Source organism: Littorina saxatilis, linkage group LG2 (assembly GCF_037325665.1).
Source record: "Littorina saxatilis isolate snail1 linkage group LG2, US_GU_Lsax_2.0, whole genome shotgun sequence".
Classification (NCBI taxonomy): domain Eukaryota; kingdom Metazoa; phylum Mollusca; class Gastropoda; order Littorinimorpha; family Littorinidae; genus Littorina; species Littorina saxatilis.
Genome location: NC_090246.1, coordinates 59,256,209 through 59,281,314, shown reverse-complemented (window position 1 = coordinate 59,281,314; position 25,106 = coordinate 59,256,209). Strand labels below are relative to the sequence as shown.

The 25,106-nt window shown below is 43.0% G+C and overlaps 1 protein-coding gene across 1 annotated transcript in view; it reads left to right on the top strand.

The window, feature by feature from the left end:
- LOC138959919 (myocardin-related transcription factor B-like) overlaps window positions 1–25,106 on the top strand; it is a 138,092-nt gene that overhangs the window by 14,645 nt on the left and 98,341 nt on the right. The gene's annotated exons all lie outside the window — the stretch shown is intronic.

The window sequence follows — 25,106 nt, the reverse complement described above, 5'->3', positions numbered from 1 at the left end:
CTGGGTGTTGCATGTGTCATTTAGTTTTGTTATTGTCTTCGTTTAGATTTCCACCTTCTGGTGCAGTCTATTTATTGGTGCTCGGAGTTTGGCTTGTAATTAATAAACTTCTGGTGTCTTTTTCAATGGTTGGTTGGTTGGTTGGTTTGCTGGTACGTACATGTGTTGCTTGTTTGTGCTTTATTCCCACTTGTTATTTGTAATATATCCTGAATTGTTTCTTGTGTCTTTTGCAATGTTGAATGCATTCGTTCCTTTATGATTGTGAATGTGAACATCATGTTCCACATGAAAACACACGTAGACGACAGCCATACCAATCCCAAACGAAGCTCAATTTTCTCGAAAAGAGGTGCAAAAATCAGTTACTATTCTGCTTCTGTGCTTGGTTTACATCAGAAGTTCAGAAGATGTTTTGATGCAGACAAAGCGAGCTGTTTTACACAAATAGACCACACAGGCGTTGACAGTTTGATTGCCGACAATAGAACAAAGGATTGCGCACCCGCTTGCGAAAGAGAGGAATGGAGGACAAGGATAGAGATACGTGCCCAGGTGTTGTGAAATCTATACGCCAGGTTAGTTCATGTATGACGAAGGCTAGGGCACAAAGGCAACGGTGGATGAGCTGGAATCCGTCAGTCCTGTACGTTGGTCTTCCTCTGTATCTCCGTCTACCGGATGTCGTGCATTGCGCAGCCTTGGTCACCTTGGCAAAAGCGACGTCGCAATGGAGCTGATGATATACCGGCACGGTGGCCAAGTGGTAAGGCGTCCGCCCCGTGATCGGGAGGTCGTGGGTTCGAAACCCGGCCGGGTCATACCTAAGACTTTAAAATTGGCAATCTAGTGGCTGCTCCGCCTGGCGTCTGGCATTATGGGGTTAGTGCTAGGACTGGTTGGTCCGGTGTCAGAATAATGTGACTGGGTGAGACATGAAGCCTGTGCTGCGACTTCTGTCTTGTGTGTGGCGCACGTTATATGTCAAAGCAGCACCGCCCTGATATGGCCCTTCGTGGTCGGCTGGGCGTTAAGCAAACAAACAAACAAACAAATGGAGCTGATACTTTTTGCCGCGTAAAACCAAGGACAACCGTCAGACTGTCTGTGAGATAAAGGAGTAGGGTCTGGGATTCAGTCACAAATGCATGGTATCCAAGACGCCATTTTAGAGATTCAATGCATTGTCATCTTTTTACAGTGCCGTCGGTGACCGATACATAGCAAACAAAACCTGTAGAAATTCAGCAACTCAAATCTGTGGTACAAACACAGTGTAGACAGTGTATGAATGTTGGCGTATGCAAAGATTAACCAAACACAGCGTTTACAAGTTGAATAATTGAACGTCCAAATACTGATTTTAAGGTATTTCTGGTGGGTGCTGACATCACTCCCGACACCAAACGTAACTGTGTCGCTCTTGGGGCGATTTGAGACAGTTTTGGTCAGATCCCTTGAAAATATTGAAGTACAGAAGCTGAGTCAGTTTTTCCCCTCCAATTCGTCACTGGTCATTGAGTGGGGATACCAGTAATGAACGAGTCTAAAACTGAAGAGCCTGCAGGAAATGCTTTTGCACTGGAATCCCGTTTAAAGACTTAAGTCTTCAAATGCAGAGGCTGAGTCAGGCTTTTTTCTCCATGTTGTCACTGGTCATTGAGTGGAGATGATATCAGTAATGAACAAGTTTGAAACTTAAGAGCCTGTAGGAAGTGCGTTTTCACTGGAGTCCCGTTTAAAGTCTTCAAGTGCAGAGGCTGAGTCAGGCCTTTTGCTCCCTTTTGTCGCTGGTCATTGAGAGGGGGTAACAGTAATGAACGTAGCAGTCTGAGTATGACAGAGCCGTGTATAAAGTGCACTGGCAGATTAGCCCCAGCCTGTTGAATTGGTCGAGGCGTTTTATTTGTTCACACTGAGAGATGTAGGACCATCACCAGGCTTCTCAATCACCTTGCCTAACCCACACATATCTCCTACCACCCCCAGCCCTCACCCCTTCCCCCATATTAGCCTCCTTTTTCCGCAGCAATTCTTTGATTTTATTTTTTTTTCGGTGAAGAGTGTATGTGACTTTCAGCGGACACGTTCAATTTTAAGGTCAAATTTGAACCACGAGATTTAGTTCGGTTTTTTTTCTGCGCTTGTAAGTCCACGCAGTGATTAGGAAATCAATTGGCTGGTCTGAATTGGCTGGTCTCGGGAGAGAAATAGGAAAGTAATAGCTAGCTGACGAAGAATGCACATTGATAAACAATCAAATCTCTGTGTTTGAAGGTCAGAAGTACGAAATTGAATCTCTGGGAATGCCTAAACGATGTCGTTTTTGAACCGCCTGCTTACCCTCTGGTACAGCAATGAGCGTTAACTGACGTCATCTTGTGAGGCGTGCACTTTTAGCATGCCTTTTTACGAGTGCAAAAAAGCGTAACTCGCTATGTGGGTGTAATGCATTTTGAACTCAGGTCAAAATGAGTTTGGCTGAGTTCAGGATGGGTGTGATGGTGATCCAGCAAAGCACTTTTTTTTTCTTCTCCAGCCACTACCTGTATTCAGCTATATGATTTCTACCTGTTCTTAAAGGTGAAGTAGTGTTTGCAACATGGTATTCAGATTATTAGGATGATCAAGCTGTCGACACTGAGCGAAAGTAATCCACCAATGCATTGTGTACCCCCACCCCCTGCGCACACACACGCAACGGCAGTTTATCCTTCTTCCCCGCCAACCCTTTTGCCTGCCAAAGTTTATTTCCAGGGCGCTTCTCGACAAAATGTTTTACCATCATGATCCTACGAAATGTGAATAGACTTTCTTGAGAGTTCCACCTGGTGGCTGCATTGTTGTACAGACATATCCTGCTTTTCTTGCTGCCTCTGTCTGCACCTATTGTTGGTGTTGTGGGGAACGATATTTAGCGTTGGGTACATTTAGTTTGACTAAAGTTTAGGTATATTGTCTTTAATTTTATATTCTTTAGTGTATTATCTGTGTTTAAAACCGTTGAAAACGTTTGTGTGTACATCTTTCCCATCCTCTTTCGGTACCACGAGATAACTACGCGGAGTTTGCGCCGGAGATATTCCGCTGCTATATAAGCTAAGCTTACAGTGGAATATCTTAGGTTGAGCCATAGATGTGTATCATACATATCTCTGGTTAAGCATAGAGTGCAAAATCTTCTGACTCGCACACGGTAATTAGCCTTCTGTTCTTTATCTTCTCTGTTCCCCGTCTATCTGCAGTTTTTGACATTCCTTTCGTAGCCCGTATGCTTTAGCCGCAGCCCCGTTGTTTATCATACGCAAAGCTGGACAAGACATGGCCCAGAGGCTTCGCCGCGGACTGTGCGTCCCGGTCGTTGCATCCCACTGCTCCTTTATTATTCTCTTTTCTCACTCTCTCTGCGGGTGCTATGTTAATGGAGATGGATTTGTTTGCTGTGACAAGCGGTTACCCAGGTAAAAATGAAATCTCTCAAGAGCCGGTCAGTCTTCTGGAACCAGGGGGCGGACATGAAGGGGAATTAGCCCTGGAAAAAGTCCACTGCTGATGATAATAACCTGCCTGTCAGTCGTGCGCGGAACAGATGGGGTGACCAGGTAGCGAGGTAATGAGTTTTGGTGGGACGACCAGGGGAATATAAAACGGCAAGGTAATGGGGGTCGGCGGTGCGGAATGCTGCTGTGTATACCTTGGCACCCTGTTCCTGATGATGGTCAGCCGTTGCTTTGCCCTGCTGGTTAGTGCTTTCCTCTCTCGGGTCTTGGTCCGGTGTTGTCCACTCAATGTAATGGCTGCCACGCTGGAATCTCGTGGGCTAATCAGCTCCAGTTCTTTGCCCTCTGGTATCTCGTTTCTCGGGATAGCTTCGTGCCTCTTTCTTCTTTTTTTTTTTTTATTTTCCCTTCTCGTCCCAGGAAGATGGGTTTATTTTGGTTTTTGTTTTTTTTCTTAAAATTGGCAATTTGGTGGAAACAATTTATTAGTGATTTTTGGAAAAGCTCCTGTTTATCCATCCACCTTCACCCGAAAATAATTACTTTGGTTGAAACATTGTACCGGAAATGTTCTTGAAGTTGAACAGTTTCCATCCTCAACCAATAGAATAGGAAGTTGACAACGTTTGGTTTGTAAACATCGTTGTCCATCGGATTTGAAGGGATAAATCAAGTCGGTCTCTATTACTAGACAGGAAAATGCTCGTTGTTGTGTGCTGCACGTGGCTTGATTCGACACATATTGAGACTGTTCACGATCGGTAACTGTTGTTCTTGTGGCTTTTCAACTGTACGAAACGAAGAACAGCACACAAGAAAAAACAAGAAATTCCTCCGAGGTAGGAAAAACACCCCCGTCCTTACCATTCTCACTGCCACCAACTGAGAAGGTTATTTCCCTTTGACCATTAATATGTCCCTCTATAAGTCCTTGTAGAATCTTAATCCACCAATAACTCCCTAACCGTGTGTTTGACTGGTCCCAATTTTTGTAAGGACCGTCTCAGGAATGTATAGAACCTGTTCACCAAGTTTGGTGACGATCGGTCCGTTCATTCTTGAGATCTATATGCGAACACAAACAAACAAACACATCGACCGAATCCTATACACACCCCTATACCGGGGGTGTAATAACGTTTATTTTATCCTAGCATTCTGACCTTCGTGCATAAGGTACGTTTCCTGCTACCTCCAGGATCTCTGACGGATTAGGTGGTTGGCATGGTTGTTGTGGCAGTGAAGTGTTCAGTGTAGAAATATTCATCGAGTAGGTTTGATTCACAACGGAATATTTCAATATAATTTTTTATTTTTGAAAAAGAAATTGTTAAAACACTGATATTTTAACATTCAATAAGTTGTAGAATAGTGAAAACACTGATATTTTAACATTAAATAAGTTGTAGAATAGTGGGAACACTGCTATTTTAACATTCAATAAGTTGCAGAATAGTGGAAACACTGATATTTTTACATTCAATAAGTTGTTGAATAGTGGACACACTGATATTTTAACATTCAATAAGTTGTAGAACTGCTACGGGTGCCTGTTGAGGGCATTCCTGTGAGTCAACCACTTGTGTGGTTCTCGGTTATCACCGGTAAGGCTAAGTAATACCTGCACATTGCCTGTTGTTTTTATCTCTCACCTTCACGCGCTACGTTACCTGCCTGACACCTGTGTACGCCTACACACGCTTGACTTCAGCGTTGGATTACCTGTTTCATTTACAACAAAATTGGTGAAAGCTGCTTGTCTTCTGAGCAGTATCCACCGGTCAGCTGAAGAAGAAAGATGACATGAGGTTGATAATTGAATTCGTGTGACAGGTTTGTTTGTAGATGAATAGCATTACTGCTGCCGAGTAGGATACCAGTAATTTGAAGGCTGCATTCGGTTTTGAGTCTACCCCCCTACCCCGGTGCAAATTGTGTTCTGTCACAATTAAGGGGGGGGGGGGGGGGGTCGGCTAGTGTTCATTGGGTTGTACTCATGGTTTACGTGAATGTTTCGGCCCCGATTGTTATCAAGAACGGGAATGCAGACTGTCGGCCTGATAACAAAATTAATCCTTGGTATGTTTCCTTATGTTTTATGTACACTGCGAATATGGTAGAGTTCTCGAAATGTTATGATCTAACTATAGACTACGCTGTGCTCATTGAGACACTGGGACGTTTATTGTTAAGTTTTATACTTCAATACTAAGTGAAGAATATTGGTATTAAAATTGAAGTTTCAGTTTCGCTTTCCTGGAAAACTCGTGGAAAAGGCAAGGCAAAGTTTATTGAATGTTCACCACAGGCCAAGATACCCAAATCTAGGTCAATGATTATATATAATGATAACTACATGGGAATTAGATAACTGAGACAGGGAAATAAGACCACTATACTAAATGTACACCATAAAATCGGAAACTGGAGTTGGGGGTATTTGATACGGGTTTCGAACAGAAAATAGAATACATTGTGTATTCTGGTAGGACACTTGAGGAAATCAGAACACTTTCACTGGTTTTAGATTGACAATTTGATCATCTTTACACCGCACAACCTTTCGGAATTGCTTCCAAAACGATGACTTTGTTGTAAAAGCCGACGGAATACACGAATAGGCAGGTTAAAAATGGGGCCTGTTTGACCAAAATAAAATTGCACGTCCTTCATCTGTGAGGTTTCCAGGTAGCCTTCAAAGGGACAGTGTGGCCTTTGACTCGAAAGCCATTCACCATGGAACATCATCAACTGATAATCACCAGGTTTTCATTGAGACAGTCATGAAGGTGGGTAGCGGTTCTGGGCTCCTTAAAATACCCAACAGGGGTAGGCAGGGGGTCGCAAATGAGCCCGTTGGGATGCAGTTTGTAATGTGCACACAGCTAACGAAGCGGACCTAATTAGAGGGGTCAGAGGTCTCTGAGGGCGGCTAATGAACTCATCACGGCTAGCCCCTCTCCGAGCGCCACCCAAGGAGGTGTGTTGGCGCGTGCGAGACAACTAATAGAATAAATCGCGATACCTGGCATCGAAAATACTGTTTGGCTTTTGTTGAGATAGGATCATCGCCCAGAACGAGGAGTATGGAGTACAATTTATTCTTACCTCCCGATCCAGAAAGAGAAAACTGCCTGTTAATAAAAACACTGAGGGCAAAGATTAACACAACGAACTCTGTGCTCTACATCCCTTAATAGAGGTAGATAAGCATCGCGCTCCCTTTCCCTGCTTTTGTGTTGTGCAGTCAGAAAGAAGAGTGTTTGCAGTAAGGGAGACGGGACAAAAATACATAATGTCCCTTTCTCTTTGAAGATAAGGGCAAAATAGAAACATGGGTAAATGGGGTATGCGCTCATTTCGAGCAGTCGAGCATATGAGTGTCTAGAGGGGGATAGATATGAGTTACGAGCGCACGGTGAGCATCGTGTGTGTTGCGGGGTTCAGCGGCTGATGACTTACTACCTGCTGGCGCCACAGCACGTGCCAACGGTTCCGCTGTTCTTGCTGGAAGTGTCATTTCCACACTGACACACACTTGTCACTGCAGACCCCATGGAAGCTACGCTGCAAAATTGCATCAAAGAGCTCCGTAGGGATACACTCTTTGATTGCATTAGCTCGGCGTTTGGGGGTGTTGTAAGCTTTTAAGAATAAGTGTCGTGGGTGGAGCTTACAAAGCTGGAGAGAAAGTTCCAATGGCTGAGTGACATCTGAATGCTTCTGTTGCAGAAGCAGGTTATTGGCATCGGATGTGCCAAATGGTTCAATCATTGATTCTTGATTTTTCTTGTTCCTTGAACACAGAAGGGTCATGTCGGGTATTTCAAGTGGACAAACACAAGTGGTGTTGCTGACATTACTGAAGATGTACACAATCCCTTCAATCGTGCAATTACAGAGAAATACATTTATTTTCTCAACTTAATTCAAACGGACGAACACAGGTTGACGAAATAAGTTTACGTCATTGTAATTGCACAATCGATGGGGTTTGGTACGTCTTGGGAAACAGGTAATTTATGCAACACCTTTTGTTTAATATGTCGAACAGTTTCCCTTGAATTTGACAAAACCAGGCATAACTATTATAAACCTTGTATATCATTACATGTGACGGAAGTCAGTAGTTAAGTCCCCCCTCCCCCCAACAAAACACAAATTAAATGATTTTTTTTTTAATTGTACAATCGCACCAAGTCGTCAAGAATTTTCTGCGGTTCGTTTTGTTGAGTCACTTGAGAAAAAGTGACTCTATGTAATCGGTCAGTGTTAGTCTGTCCGTCCGGCCGGCCGGCCGGCCGTCCGTAGACACCACCTTAACGTTGGACTTTTCTCGGAAACTATCAAAGCGATCGGGCTCACATTTTGTTTAGTCGTGACCTCCAATGACCTCTACACTTTAACGATGGTTTCGTTGACCTTTGACCTTTTTCAAGGTCACAGGTCAGCGTCAAAGGAAAAATTAGACATTGTATATCTTTTCTCGGAAACTATCAAAGCGATCGGGCTCATATTTTGTTTAGTCGTCAGGCATGGGAATTGTCCGCCGAATGGCGGATTTCCGCCGAATTTTTTTTTTGTTCCGCCGAAAATGCAAAAGTGGCCGCCGAAAAAATAAAGGGGGGAGGCACACAAAAAAAGCACCGGTTACTTTGGCCTTTGCGCAAAAGCCCGCGAAAACTTTCCGTACTTTGTTCACGCACTGCTACCGCCCGCCTCAGTTATTGAACTATTATGTTTGAAAGTAAACCAGATTGCACAGATTGTGTTACAAGTTACATTTTCCTGTTTGTCTCAACAGATAAATTTTTTTACAAATTTAAACCATATATAATACATGTAAGCAAAATTTGGTACATTTTTGTACTAAAAACTCTGATTCTAAAAACAGAATTTAATGGCAAACTTGGAGCTCAGAGGACACCAGATTGCACCATCTGGGTTCTTTGGAGAAAAAAAATTTCCGGGGGGGCATGCCCCCGGACCCCCCTAGTAAGGCTAGGCGCTTCGCGCCGTCGACTTGACGCTTCGCGTCTTCAGTTATAAATTTTCCGCCTTTTTTACAATTTTCAATTCCCATGCCTGAGTCGTGACCTCCAATGACCTCTACACTTTAACGATGGTTTCGTTGACCTTTGACCTTTTTCAAGGTCACAGGTCAGCGTCAAAGGAAAAATTAGACATTTTATATCTTTGACAAAGTTCATCGGATGTGATTGAAACTTTGTAGGATTATTCTTTACATCAAAGTATTTACATCTGTAGCCTTTTACGAACGTTATCAGAAAAACAAGGGAGATAACTAGCCTTTTCTGTTCGGCAACACACAACTTAACGTTGGGCTTTTCTCGGAAACTATAAAAGTGACCGGGCTCAAATTTTATGTGAACGTGACTCATTGTGTTGTGAATAGCAATTTCTTCCTGTCCATCTGATGCCTCATATAATATTCAGAACTGCGAAAGTGACTCGATCGAGCGTTTGCTCTTCTTGTTCCTTTTTGATTTGCCAAAGCGGGTGGGACCGTGTCGTCTTTTACAGGGTTCGCAAGGTGATGAGTCTAAAACGAGCCAACGTTTTGACAGCATTTTACGCGATTTTAGGGGGAGATAAATTCAAGTTTTACGCCCTCACAGCAAAGCCATTAGGGGCATGTTCCCGGGTTTTAACCCGACTTTAGATGAGATACACAAGTGTATGCGTGTTTAGGTGGTATCAGCCATCTGCACTTATGGCAGAATGACCGAGGTCTTTTACGTGCCACTGTGGTGACACGGGGGTGGGAGATGGATACCGTCTCTGGGTCTGCACATAAAGTTGACCCGTGTCCGTTCCGGCCCGGATTCGAACCAGCGACCTTTCGATCACAAGTCCAGTGCTCTACCACCTGAGCTACCCGGGCCCCCTTACGCGATTTTAATCATCTCCCCGTACTTTATCCAGCTGTCTGCTTCTCTTGCGTTGCACTTCAGGTTCAGCCACCCCTGTTCGTCTTCGTGCAGCATCTTCTGTGTACGACTCGCCTTATCTTGATCGTTTGGAAAGCAAAAGTGTTCTTCCAGTTGTGGGTGAAAATGTAGGTGATTTATTTATTTATTTATTTATTTATTATTGTTGTCTCTTGTCCGTTGAACCCAGGAGGTCACGTGGGGCCTATTCAGCATTGTTCTGTTTTGGATTCCTTCTACTTTTTTAAAGTTTATTTGTGATTGTTATTATTATTATTAGTAGTAGTAGTATTGATGGCCGCAGGAGCGGTCATCTATTGCAATGCATTCGAAGAGCTGACATGTCTCGTTTTGTTACCGTTCTCACGAGATCAGTTAGAGATTTTTTTCTTCTATCTCTCTCTCTCTCTCTCTCTCTCTCTCTCTCTCTCTCTCTCTCTCTCTCTCTCTCTCTCTCTCTCTTTCTCTCTCTCTCTCTCTCTCTCTCTCTCTCTCTCTCTCTCTCTCTCTCTCTCTCTCTCTCTCTCTCTCTCTCTCTCTGTATGTATGTCTTTGTCTGTGTCTCCCTCTGAGTCTCTCAGTTTCTGTCTTTCTATGTCTGTCTCTATGTGTGTGTGTGTCTCTCTCTCTCTCTCTGCCCCCCGCGGGTTAGGAGGAAGAATTTACCCGATGCTCCCCAGCATGTCGTAAGAGGCGACTAACGGATTCTGTTTCTCCTTTTACCCTTGTTAAGTGTTTCTTGTATAGAATATAGTCAATGTTTGTAAAGATTTTAGTCAAGCAGTATGTAAGAAATGTTAAGTCCTTTGTACTGGAAACTTGCATTCTCCCAGTAAGGTAATATATTGTACTACGTTGCAAGCCCCTGGAGACATTTTTTTATTAGTGCTTTTGGGAACAAGTAGCAAGTGGCTCTATCCCATCTCCCCCCACCCCCTCCCCCCCCCTCCTTTCCCCGTCGCGATATAACCTTCGTGGTTGAAAACGACGTTAAACACCAAATAAAGAAAGAAAGAAAGTCTCTCTCTCTCTCTCTCTCGCTCTCGCTCTCTCTCTCTCTCCCATCCGACTCCTGGCACACAGGTCAAAGCAGAGGTTAACTTGAGTGCACGTGTACCTAGCAGGAGGGGGGGGGGTGATTCGGGTCAGAAGTGGGGTAAAGCACTTTGGTCTACAGTCTTTGGGTTATAGCTTTCAGTGGAGAAGATGCCAACATGAAATTGCACTATGCTCTACTATTTAGTGAAGGGTCGTCCTCGACCCCTTTTTGACTCACATGCGAAGCAAAAGTGAGTCTATGTACTCACCCGAGTCGTCCGTCCGTCCGTCCCGGCGTCCGTCCGTCCGTCCGTCCGTCCGGAAAACTTTAACGTTGGATATTTCTTGGACACTATTCAGTCTATCAGTACCAAATTTGGCAAGATGGTGTATGATGACAAGGCCCCAAAAAACATACATAGCATCTTGACCTTGCTTCAAGGTCAAGGTCGCAGGGGCCATAAATGTTGTCTAAAAAACAGCTATTTTTCACATTTTTCCCATTTTCTCTGAAGTTTTTGAAATTTAATACCTCACCTATATATGATATATAGGGCAAAGTAAGCCCCATCTTTTGATACCAGTTTGGTTTACCTTGCTTCAAGGTCAAGGTCACAGGAGCTCTTCAAAGTTGGATTGTATACATATTTTGAAATGACCTTGACCCTGAACTATGGAAGATAACTGTTTCAAACTTAAAAATTATGTGGGGCACATGTTATGCTTTCATCATGAGACACATTTGGTCACATATGATCAAGGTCAAGGTCACTTTGACCTTTATGAAATGTGACCAAAATAAGGTAGTGAACCACTAAAAGTGACCATATCTCATGGTAGAAAGAGCCAATAAGCACGATTGTACTTCCTATGTCTTGAATTAACAGCTTTGTGTTGCATGACCTTGGATGACCTTGACCCAAGGTCACATGTATTTTGGTAGGAAAAATGTGTAAAGCAGTTCTTAGTGTATGATGTCATTGCTATGTTTAGCTGAAGGTCAAGGTCATGTAAAGGTCAAGCATGTGAGTCGTATGGGCTTTGCCCTTCTTGTTCTTCAATTAGCTGAGGGCGGTGAACATATGTCGTTGTTTGCCGTTCTCATGGGATCAGTTACTTTTGTTTTGTTTCGTTTTTCCCTCCTAATTTGTGCATTTTCACAACAGGCTTTTCTGTTTCATCTGTCATACATGGTGTCAATTGGAAAAAAAAAATTCTCCCAGTAAGGTCATATATTGTACTACGTTGCAAGCCCCTGGAGCAATTAACAAGTGGCTCTATCCAATCCCCCCCCTTCCCCGTCGCGATATAACCTTGAACGGTTGAAAACGACGTTAAACACCTAAGAAAGAAAGAAAGAAAAAAAAACCGTAACAAAACAGAAGTAACTTATCTCGTGAGAACGGTAGTGCACTAGGTTTGGAAAAAACACGACAGTAGCTTATCTCTTTCAACCCGTATGGGGCCCTTCAACATGTGACAGACTGACAAATCCACCGAACCCATTTTGTTCTTCGAGAGAAGTTTTCCGGGAAAACCTTTTCAGTGCCTCAGGGTCAGCTCAGGGTCAGTGTCATACATGTGTGGCCGGACGAAGCCATGTTAATGGAAGGGATATATAAGACCCTTTTCAGCGGATTTTCACACTGCTAAAACCTGACTTTCTTGCAGTTTCTTTGTCTGCAATGCCTTAGAACTCTACAAATAGTTAAGTATTTCGCGTTTGTGTTGTAATTTGCAAACAAACATCGTACATAGTAAAGTTAATCGACTTTGGTACAATTTGTAAAAACGAGGGCATTACCTCAACATGTGCCCGTACAATACCGCTTCTTTTATGAAAACATTGCTTCGGCAATGTTGATTTTTATTAACCAATTTTCTTGTCATGTATTACTATTTACAGGAAAGGCTTATCACAGATGGTAGAAGGTTCCGAAAATGTAGGTTCAGAGAGTCACGGTTGTTTGTGTACGTCAGTGTCTTCCGTTCAGTGCACCACCAACCGTTTTCTGGCACCGATTTTGTACAGCCTCCCTGCTTAGGAATTTCAAAGTTTATAGTTTCACAGTCGGCTGATTAGACAGGTGTGAAGGTGGGAGAGAGCCATCAGATTTACGGCATCTGTTCACAACACTTGTCATAATCGCGTTACCCTCACAAGATATCTCCAGGCGGCACACCTTGTAACATTGAATGCGTGCCAAGCGCTTGGAAGTTACTGTTTGCAGCCTTCACCTTTCCTGCCTGTGTGCATCTCTGTCTCTGTCTGTCTATTTCTTCTTTATTTCTGTCTGTCTCTGCCTATGTGCCTGTCTGGGTGTCTCTCTCTATTTATCTATGTGTGCCTCTCTCTATCTGTCTCTCTGTCTCTGTCTCTCTCTTCTCTCTCTCCATCTCTCTCTCTCTCTCTCTCCTTCTCTCTCTCTCTCTCTCTCTCTCTCTCTCTCTCTCTCTCTCTCTCTCTCCTTCTCTCTCTCTCTCTCTCTCTCTCTCTCTCTCTCTGAGTCTCAGTTTGAATTCACACACGCGCACCCCATGTTGTAGTCCTCACCAATGTGCAGCTCGTGCTTTTTCTTTGGCTTTCATTATCATTGCATTTACAGTCCCATTGAGCATACCAACATGGCGCCGCTAGTCGTACCAAAAACGAACTCAGAAACAAGAAAACAATAGAAAAAGCCATGTGTGTTTTCTCAAGAATTTTTTTTTTCAAAGAACATTATGGTCCAAGGTTTTGCCAACAATACTTCAGGCAATACATAAACATCTAAATTTAAATACAATTAATAAAACGACCAAAAAGATCAAGAAAAAGGGAGAAAAATAACTGGCAGCCATGGTTTGCAAGCTAGAGGGCTTTTTAATGAGCGGGTTTGTTTTGCCAGTGTCCAGCTGGCTCAGCAATGTCCAGCGAAAGGTCATTCACCAGTTACCACCCTCACAGCCAGGTGAGATCTGATAGTGGACGCTCGGCATCTGATTTACCCTTCTCCAAACACTATGGCAGCCCTGTCTGGAATCCCAGATCCTTGCGCCGTTTTCTTAGCTCCACCCCCAACCCCACCCCCACCCCTGTCCTTATAAATTTTCTTTTTTTCTTTTCTTGTCGTTGTTTTTCTTTTGTCTACCTCGTATTTCTTTCCTTCACTTTTGTGGGGGGAGGGGGGGGGCGCAAGGGGGGAGTTTGAACAATCCTGGAGGTAGCACTATTCACAGAAGTCTGTGTTATGTTGAATTCTGTTGGGGTTTTCTGAGACATGAGAAAACGCACAGTGAAGAAGGAGGGTAAGACACAAAAAATTTCTTCTCTGAACGATAGAGATACAATCGGTGTGGAGATTCGTATGATCTGCTTTGCGTGGAAGTTCCGTTCTTTGCGGCATCAAAAGGCGACCCGGATAAGGATAGATCGACTGACTGTGAGGCCGTAGGTCTGATGAGCGCCTTCAAGATTCAAACCTCTTTGTGTGTGTTGTCATTGGAACAGTACTGCTTTCAATTGGATGTTTTCCTGGTCGAAATGTCTGCAAACACGGATTAACCTCGGAAAATAAATAATGGAGAAACAGGCTGATTGTGTAAACAAATATATTATGGTCGTAAACAACAAGAAGTTGGGAAGAGTTGAGCTTGCTTTTTCACCATCACGCACTCAAGGCTACATACTCGTTTTTCTTAACGCAAGGGGTCCTTGTTTGTTTGTTTTTTTAATGTTCGACCATTAATTCGTATGCGGAAATAAAAATATGGAGGGCTTACATGAAGCCTTGATGTGTGGAATGCCACACCTTGATGATGAGAACACTTGTAGTGTTACGAGAATGTTTCTCTCCCCCCCCCCCTCCCCCACAACTTTTCCCCCTGTTCCCATTACTACCCAAGCACCAGGAGGGCTTTCGCTTTTTCCTCCCACTTGCGAGGTTGTGATGCAGTCCGCAGATAGCATCACCTAGGTTGGAATGTTAATGAATTTCTCTAACTTTGTTTTTTACTGGGTCGTATAATTTTGGTGGGGTAGGGAGGTTTTTGTTTACTAGGAAGACAGGCACTTTCTTAACATGTGTCTGTTTGTCTTCCATTCCTCTTCTTAGTTTTGTTCTTCTGTTTAGTTCGGTTGTTAATTTCTGTGTCTTTTTTGCTGGCTGGCTGGCTGGCTGGCTGGCTGGCTGGCTGGCTTGCTTCCTTCCTTCCTTCCTTCCTTCCTACCTTCCTTCCTTCCTTCCTTCCTTCCTTCCTTCCTTCCTTCCTTCCTTCCTTCCTTCCTTCCTTCCTTCCTTCCTTTCTTCTATTTCATCATCTTTTCTTCTATTTCACCATCGTCCACCTTCTTTATCTCCGATTATTCTTTTTCTGTTTTTCGTCTTCTCTGATTTCCTGCACAGCTGGTAAGATATTTCCTTCATTATATTTAGTCAAGTTTTGACTAAATATTTTAACATCGAGGGGGAATCGAAACGAGGGTCGTGGTGTATGTGCGTGTGTGTGTGTGTCTGTGTGTGCGTGCGTGCGTGTGTGTAGAGCGATTCAGACTAAACTACTGGACCGATCTTTATGAAATTTGACATGAGAGTTCCTGGGTATGATATCCCCGAACGTTTTTGTTTTTTGTTTTTGATAAATGTATTTGATGACGTCATATCCGGCTTTTCGTGAAAGTTGAGGCGGCACTGTCACGCCCTCATTTTTCAACCAAATTGGTTGAAATTTTGGTCAAGTAATCTTCGACGAAGCCCGGACTTCGGTATTGCATTTCAGCTTGGTGGCTTAAAAATTAATTAATGACTTTGGTCATTAAAAATCTGAAAATTGTAAAAAAAAATAAACATTTATAAAACGATCCAAATTTACGTTTATCTTCTTCTCCATCATTTGCTGATTCCAAAAACATATAAATATGTTATATTCGGATTAAAAACAAGCTCTGAAAATTAAATATATAAAAATTATTATCAAAATTTTTTTTCGAAATCAATTTAAAAACACTTTCATCTTATTCCTTGTCGGTTCCTGATTCCAAAAATATATAGATATGATATGTTTGGATTAAAAACACGCTCAGAAAGTTAAAACGAAGAGAGGTACAGAAAAGCGTGCTACCCTTCTCAGCGCAACGAATACCCCGCTCTTCTTGTCAATTCCACGGGCACTGCCTTTGCCACGGGCGGTGGAGTGACGATGCTACGAGTATACGGTCTTGCTGCGTTGCGTTGCGTTCAGTTTCATTCTGTGAGTTCGACAGCTACTTGACTAAATATTGTATTTTCGCCTTACGCGACTTGTTTTTGTTTTGTTCTTTTTTTCCTTGCCCTCCCAAGTTTTATGTTATATCTTGCCTGCTCCAGTATTGCCTTAATTTAGTTGTGTTTTTTTTTCTTTTTAATCTAAATTGCACTTTCTTGTAATACCGTTCCGATGCCGTTTTTGGAGGGAATGAAGATTTCAGTTTTTATATTTCAATCTTTGTTTTTGATTGGTTTATTTCTTTCTTCTCCATCCTCTTCTTCCTTTTTCTGTTACTTTCTTCCTTTTTCTGTTACTTTCATCAGCGCCGATACTTTCCCTCACACGTTTGAAGGTGTTATTTTGCTTGATTGGTTTTATGTTATGTTATGTTGTTGTTTTGTGTGTGTGTGTGTGTGTGTGTGTGTGTGTGTGTGTGTGTGTGTGTGTGTGTGTGTGTGTGTGTGTTATTTATGTGTTGTTGTTGTTGTTTTTCTCCGAAGAAGACGTCCGAACAGTATTTAACTAAAAGTTTCGTTGAACTTAAAGTCGGATACATGAATTTGCAGTCGATCTTACCTCCGTCTTCGGGTGAATATTAATTCCGCCCACGTTTGAAGATAGGTGTAATTTACCTCGTCATTCGCGAAGAGTTTTGCAACTAACACTCACGAGACTTTGAAGAAGAGTGCGATGCCCTTCTTTCCTTTCTGCAGAGAAATTAGTCTGAATAGTTCAGTAAAAGTAATGAGGATCAGAGCATCCGCCGACTTTCTAATTAGAATATTTTGAAGTTTTATGTAGTTTCACAGAATGACAGCACAAAGAAAACAAATTGCTGGATGCTATAGTATGGATCAGACTAGATATCCTAAGTACCGAGCATTTCTTTCCCTTGATAAAATTTGTGATTAAAGGAAATATATGTTCGGGGGTAGCTTTAAGAGTTAACGTTCGTCTTCTAAAAGTCGCATTGATATGTTCTCCAATCTAGCCTCCACTATCTCTAATACACACTCCTTCTCGTGAAAACAGTTCAGTTCACCATCCAGTTCACCATCTCAGATCTGCGCAGGCATTTGCATGGGATAAGACCATCTCTGCACTTGGTAAAAAACCAAAACACGAACAGGTTGGGTGGGATAAGACCATCTCTACACTTGGTAAAAAAAAAACCCACACAAACAGGTTGGGTGGGATGAGACCATCTCTACACTTGGTAAAAAAAAAAACACACAAACAGGTTGGGTGGGATGAGACCATCTCTACACTTGGTAAAAAACCAAAACACGAACAGGTTGGGTGGGATAAGACCATCTCTGCACTTGGTAAAAAACCAAAACACGAACAGGTTGGGTGCTCTCTGTGCACAGTGAGAATAATTTATGAATTAATGTGGACATCAATTCATTTGAAACAAATTCGACGGGCGCAGTGGCGTGGTGGTAAGACGTCGGCCTCCTAATCGGGAGGTCGTGAGTTCGAATCCCGGTCGCTGCCGCCTGGTGGGTTAAGAGTGGAGATTTTTCCGATCTCCCAGGTCAACTTATGTACAGACCTGCTTAGTGACTTCACCCCCTTCGTGTGTACACGCAAGCACAAGACCAAGTGCGCACAGAAAAGATCCTGTAATCCATGTCAGAGTTCGGTGGGTTATGGAAACACGAAAATACCCACCATGCCTACTCAACGAAAGCGGAGTGAGCTGACTATGCTCTCAGAGTATAGTGTGGGGAACCCAAATGGGCAGACGAGCTCACACGTAACCAGAAACATTCTGGAACGCTGAAGAAGAAGAAGAAGAAACAAATTCCAAATCACCACAGCAAGCAGTCAGAGTGGTGTTATTTGGGCATGTAACTTAGGTATTTAGCTGTGGGGTCGATTGCCCCTGGAGCAATTTTTTGATTAGTGCTTTTGTGAACAAGAAACAATTAACAAGTGGCTCTATCCCATCTCCCCCCTTTCCCCGTCGCGATATAACCTTCGTGGTTGAAAACGACGTTAAACACCAAATAAAGAAAGAAAGTGGGGTCGATTTTGTCCCGATCAGTGCTTCTGTGAATAATAATCAAAACATTGGAGCTGCGGGGGTTTGCACTGCGCAAGGATGTTGGTTGACGTCAGCAAACGCCGAAACGTATTTTGAATCGCCGTGAACCTTTTTTGACTCACATGCGAAGCAAAAGTGAGTATGTACTCACCCGAGTCGTCCGTCCGTCCGTCCGGACGTCCGTCCGGAAAACTTTAACGTTGGATATTTCTTGGACACTATTCAGTCTATCAGTACCAAATTTGGCAAGATGGTGTATGATGACAAGGCCCCAAAAAACATACATAGCATCTTGACCTTGCTTCAAGGTCAAGGTCGCAGGGGCCATAAATGTTGCCTAAAAAACAGCTATTTTTCACATTTTTCACATTTTCTCTGAAGTTTTTGAGATTCAATACCTCACCTATATATGATATATAGGGCAAAGTAAGCCCCATCTTTTGATACCAGTTTGGTTTACCTTGCTTCAAGGTCAAGGTCACAGGAGCTCTTCAAAGTTGGATTGTATACATATTTTGAAGTGACCTTGACCCTGAACTATGGAAGATAACTGTTTCAAACTTAAAAAATTATGTGGGGCACATGTTATGCTTTCATCATGAGACACATTTGGTCACATATGATCAAGGTCAAGGTCACTTTGACCCTTATGAAATGTGACCAAAATGAGGTAGTGAACCACTAAAAGTGACCATATCTCATGGTAGAAAGAGCCAATAAGCACCATTGTACTTCCTATGTCTTGAATTAACAGCTTTGTGTTGCATGACCTTGGATGACCTTGACCTTGGGTCAAGGTCACATGTATTTTGGTAGGAAAAATGTGTAAAGCAGTTCTTAGTGTATGATGTCATTGCTAGGTTTAGTTATTTGACCTTGACCCTGAAGGTCAAGGTCATGTAAAGGTCAAGGTCAAGCATGTGAGTCGTATGGGCTTTGCCCTTCTTGTTTTTTAAGGTGGCCGACTGTCTGGAAATTGCCGAAACGTGTATTGCCATTTCGGAAAATTTGTTGGAAGAAAATAAATCCCAGAAACATTCCTGGTAGACTACGGTATAGAAAAGTGAGGCGCATTTAGGTCTAAGTTGCTCTCAGACTGTGGCGACACACTTGCACGTGAAACAAGGTGCCTTGACACCGGCAACTCGCGAGTGTTACACGGAATGACACGGAGCTCGGCGCTCGTCTTGGATCCCGTTCAAAACCGAAAACGCATGGCCGCTTTTTGCATTTTCTGCAACATGCCGGCAGGTAACCGCGAGGCGGTTCTTGGTTTTCTTCCATCCCTTCTCAGGTACAGAGGTATGAGGCCTGTGGTCTCTTGCGAGAAAACCTAGACTGTGTACCCTCGTTTGTGTCAGCATGCCCGCATGTTTGGTTTCTTTCCGTCGATCTTCTAGATGGCGGTCGTTTTTGTTTTGTCTTCCTTTTTTTATGTATTTAATTATTTATTTATTTATTTATGGTTCTTTGTTTTTTATGGAAGCGTTATATGAGTTCTCCTGCAAAACTTAAAGGGCGTCGTCGTTGTTGTTGTTGTTGTTGTTAGGGAATGCGATGTTATGGAGGTCAGCGACCTCTTCATGTCATGCTCTCAGTGAGATGTGTTTTTTTCTCAATGAGATGAAGAGAAGAGGGGGTTCTGATGAAGGAAGAAATGGATGTCCGCCTTATGCTGAGTGATGCTGCACTGTATGTACAATGTTTGTGTGTGTGTGTGTGTGTGTGTGTGTGTGTGTGTGTGTGTGTGTGTGTGTGTGTGTGTGTGTGTGTGTGTGTGTGTGTGCGCAGCTTACTATTCACGTAAAGCTAACAAAGCACTTAAAACCAAATGTCGGTTGCTGACGTTTAGAAGTCGCTCATCCATAACGCCCCGTTAACGCGATACCTGTGGGCAGATAATTTAACGATTTTTTAACGGGAGCGGTTCCGTCAGCAGACGTAGGGAAGAGGCTCCACCACCATCCGTTAAAACCCCACGGTTGAGGGTAGCAAAAGCAAGGACGAAGAGGCAGCTACAAGGCTCAGAAATGCTTATTCCGCTCTACCCTAGCTCTGGAGTAGCCTTTACCACCAAGTAGTGTAAAACGTTTAAGAAATGCGGTTTGAAAGTAAAGCACCTCGCTATTGAGCTCGATATATCTCATCGCGGTCGGAGTCTCTTCTTGGGCCCACTTACGAGAGGAAAGGGTAGATAGAATGGAAAGACCCAAGAACTGAAAGACATGGAACGTTTCAGCATGTAATATCCTGCTTTTTTGAGGCACATTTCTACTGGCGGACAATACCACTTTAAATCCCTCAGCGCATATCCTTTATTTTTTTTCGTTGTTCGTGCCTTTTTTTTTTCAAGGTTAATTTGCCGGCAGGTGATTTGGCAGTGGGTTGTTCGTTAATTGTCGTGCTCGTTACTCCGTCTCCAGGACGTAATCCAAGAAATCTCGCTTGAGTGACGTGAAGTCTGATTCAGCGCGGTTTGCATCCTGTTCTCTTGCATTGCTGCGAACCACTAATTATAGGAAGTGATATTTGGCACAGAAAGAAAAAGGAAACGCGTCTCTTTGAAGCGTCTTTCTTCACTTTTGACTAGTTCGTTCAAGAGCAGCTTTGCTGTGTTGACTTCAAACAGCAACATTTCGAGCAAATGCGGATATTTTGATTATGAAGTGACTTACATTCCTAAAACTCATTCGGTGTACCACTGCATGTACCAATTTAGGAGACAAGGTGCCATTTGGAAAGAGGCAAGTGACGTCACAACGATACCATTAATTATGAATAAAGTTGCAAGCCAAGAGAATGGGGTTTTTTTTTACTGAGAAGACTCTTTACGTGGAATTATGCATGACACCTTAACAACGACTGTGGGGTGAACGGTTAGAAAAGCGTCCCCCCGTATACTGGTTACAAAACCGTCGAAAAAATACCTCCCGTTTAGACGTATTCCAGAGGGATTGCAAAACATTGACCAATTGCCTGGCTTTCATTCTGAAACGAGCTAGCGTAGCCAGAACGCCTTCAGACGTTTGCTTCTTGCGTTTTGTTTGACCGTCCTCAAAAGATTAACGTATGTGATGTCTTTGATGTGATAGGAACTATCTTTTCACCGTTTCTCTCTCACCCTCGTTCCCTCCCCTCTTCATTCAGTTTCCAACAAGAATCTAGTTAACTAGTCTCTTTGAACGTTGCCTGTCCTGTCTCTGATTTTAAGATTGACGAGACGTTGGACACATTGTGTACTGCTGCATTCTTCCCCGGCTGATGCTTCCCATAGCTTATCGTACCTCAGTATCTGTCAGTATACAGAGAGTCCATTAGTAACACCAAGGCGCTGGACTTACACTTTTGTACACAACCCTCCGCAAGAACCGCTGGTACCTATGTTCATCCGTGGTACAGTGGTACAATGGAACCTACAGTGTGCGCCCGCCCCGAGAGGAAGCCATCTTCCTCATCAATCAGCTTGATCAAAGTATACCTGTCCAGATACACGCTACAAAATGGGGACACATGTGAGGACCCATGAGAGCAAATCTTTTAACAAAAGGACACGTTCTGCTGTCCACTAGCCTATTAGCTCGACTTGTATGTACCTGTGATGGATGTCTGCAGTGCATGTCCACTTTAGCTGTTCCTAAGGGCTTACATTCATCACAGGTACAACAGACCATTGGTAGAGGGCAACGGTTTGTGATGGTACTGACCGGAAGACGCCAGGCGGTTCTTGATGATGAGTCGATCACATCCAGCATCTTCCTGTTTCCAGGAGCCGATGTAGAGCCCACTAAGTTCTTTTAAATAAAAAGACTTAAGTTCTGTATAACTCAGTGGAGGGACACTGTTGACGTTTCTGAAGACATCTTTTCATCGCGGGTACCAGTGTAGCAGAGACTGTAGGCATAGAACCTCAGATGATGCTGACCGGAAAGCGTCAGCCGGTCCTTGCTGATAAGTCGATAAGCGCCACTTTCTTGCTATGTCCTGAGGCCAGGGAGCTGCTTCTCTTCCGCATTGTGTTGCGTCTCCAGGCTTTTAGCGTGCCCGCACCTCGTTCCAAATGATGTACGCGCCGAGATACGCCCCACCGCAATATACAACGGACGAGGGCCATTTCGGTTATCATAACACGGAATGGATTCCTGCATACAATTAGGGCGTTTTCCCTTCTAACTCCAGGTTGTTCAACTCGTTCGTCATTTTTAGCTGTTCCTCAGTATGGCTTGTTTGTTTTGTTTTTATCCAGAGGATGTCAGTTTTAGAGCTTATTCTGTTGGACCTTGAAGGGCTTTGGTACTGGGGAGTTTGTATTTAATAATACTTGGACTGAATCTGAAGCCGTAATGCAGGAACTGGTAGAAAAGCTTTCATTGACAGGCAAATGAATGGTGTCTTTGAAAAAGAATAATATACGCAGTCAGTATATACAATGGAAATTTAAAAAAAGATGTATATGAATAAGAAGGTGAACCTGACCGGAATGCGTTGGTCACACCGCCTGTGAGATGATGGACAATTTCCAGTCATCTGGTCCAGGGGAATGTTGGCAGCGTCGTGCATTGCATGTCGTAACTTCTCCCGTAATCAGGTAGACTTCCTACCACGTCAGATGTTTTGACGAATCATGTTCGTCTTTCTGCATGATTTCCTGGCGATGACAGGCCAGATGTTTTTTTGTTGGCCTTTTTCTGTGAGGGCAGCTAGCGGTTCTGTTCTACGGTGTTGGTTCTGGACAGGGATGAAAGGTGTGACTGGCGTTTATGTTCGAACGTGAAACGCATTGTGTTTAGTCGGGCGGCAAGCCCAGGCCGCGGACCGCATAGCTGTAATACAGTGGAACCCCCGTCTTCTTTCAAAAAGATCTGAGAAAATCAGTTCTTAACAAGTCGCGTAAGGCGAAATAGCAACATTTAGTCAAGCTGTCGAACTCACAGAATAAAACTGAACGCACTGCTCTTTTCACCAAGACCACATACTCGTAGTTTCGTCAGTCCACCGCTCGTGGCAAAGGCAGTGAAATCGACAAGCCATGCAGAATAGTGCGGTAGTGGTCGCGCTGAGCAGGTTAACATGCTTTTCTGTATGTCTATTCTTTTTAGCTTACTAAGTTTGTTTTTAATCCAAACATATATCTATATATTTTTGGAATCAGAGACCGACAAGGAATAAGATAAAATTGTTTTTAAATCGATTTCGGAAAATTTATTTTAATCATAATTTTTATATTATTAATTTTCAGAGCTTGTTTGTAATCCAAATATAACATATGTATATGTTTTTGGAATCAGAAAATGACGAAGAATAAGATGAAATTGTTTTTGGATCGTTTAAGAAAAAAATAATTTTGATTACAAGTTTCCGATTTTTAATGACCAAACTCATTCATTAGTTTTTAAGCCACCAAGTTGAAATGCAATACCAAAGTCCGGCCTTCGTCGAAGATTGCTTTGCCAATATTTCAATCAATTTGATTGAAAAATGAGGGTGTGACAGTGCCGCCTCAACTTTTACAAAAAGCCGGATATGACGTCATCAAAGGTATTTATTGAAAAAATACGTCCGGGGATATCATTCTCAGGAACTCTCATGTAAACTTTCATAAAGATCGGTCCAGTAGTTTAGTCTGAATCGCTCTACACACACACACACGCACAGACACACACACACACACACACACACACACACACACACACACACACACACACACACACACACACCACGACCCTCGTCTCGATTCCCCCTCTATGTTAAAACATTTAGTCAAAACTTGACTAAATGTAAAAAGGAGAGTCTTATAATGGAGGTACATTAACAGATGTTATGAACAGAACATCTTTAAAAAAAATTTAAAAAAAGGTTTTAATTTTAGGCCGGGAGGGACGGGTTGGGGGGGGGGGGGGGGTCCACCGTAGTAGCATAGGTAGGTGAGGTTGGCCATATGCTGTGCAAAGAACAAGACAGGCTAGCTGTGCTTTCTGTCCAGAACATCAGAGACCACAAACAAAGCCATGTACAGGCCCTGATCGCAAAGTTCTGTACGGTCTCCGACACGATGAGAACAGCCGAAGGTGATGAAGGGTACTTGACTTCTTCTTTGTAGCACTTGCCAATCGTTCAACCTTGGCTTTTTTCTTTTTTTTTGTGCCTCCGTTGTCCTTGGTGCTATCGTGAAGGGAAGTCTATTGCTTGGTAAGGTTCCACTACCAATAGTAATCTTTATATTCTTGGATTTTCTGTTTATAGCTTCTGTTGCCAGGCTCTTTTCAAGTAAGGTGTCTTTACCGTATTCTCTTTCGTGGCCGGTTGCTATTGTATGCTAGTTATAGTGTAATTCGTACGCATTGGCCTCGATATTTCCATGGGTTTGTTCTTGTGATGATAAAGCATTAGTCTTTTTAATCTTTAGAGCTAACAAAGGTTGTAACGTTCACTGCCTTATTGCACATACATTAATAATATGTTGTTTGTGTACTGTTTTATCTTCAGAAATACCTTTGTCCATGTGTTCGCTTTCTCCCCCCCCCTCTCTCTCTCTCTCTCTCTCTCTCTCTCTCTCTCTCTCTCTCTCTCTCTCTCTCTCTCTCTCTCTCTCTCTCTCTCTCTCTCTCTCTCTCTCTATCTCTCTCTCTCTCTCTCACTCCCTCCCTGTTTTGCTTGACCCTATCTCTCTCTCTCTCTCTCTCTCTCTCTCTCTCTCTCTCTCTCTCTCTCTCTCTCTCTCTCTCTCTCTCTCTCTCTCTCTCTCTCTCTCTCTCTCTCTCTGTGGCTTGTCTCTCTTTTTCTCTCGAGTGAAATATGCTTATGTTTAAACAAACAGACCGAATTTGTTTTTTTCGTGTCAGAATGTCAACTTTGGGCGTAAAACGAGTAATATGAGTTGACTCCCTTCCTATTTATGCTGCACAAGCATTAGGGTGGGAGCGGCTCATCTGTTTCTGATCAGAACCCTTAATACTCCACCGACTGGCAGTGACAGTCTGCGTGTCTCAGCTAATGTCCGATGAGTGCCTTCTGGGTTGGAACCAGATCGTCTGAGTTGGCTTCTGTTCTTTTCTTTTGCTCGATGTAAAGTTAGGTTAGACTTTTATTTTAAAATCGGCGAAAAAATAATAGTAGAGAGTAGGCTTTTGGGAGTCATGCCTTTGAATTTAGTAAATCTATGTTATACGTAGGAATCTTTTAAATAGATTTTAAATATTGCCCCACGTTTGGTCTCTCAGACGAATGTTTAGTGGTTGCACGTACACCCATGAAAGACCTTGGGATTCCGTCTTTTTCGCGATAACGTAGACGTTAGTCAGGGTGACGTTAATTCGCGTAGCTACCTGCGCTTTCATCTAATTA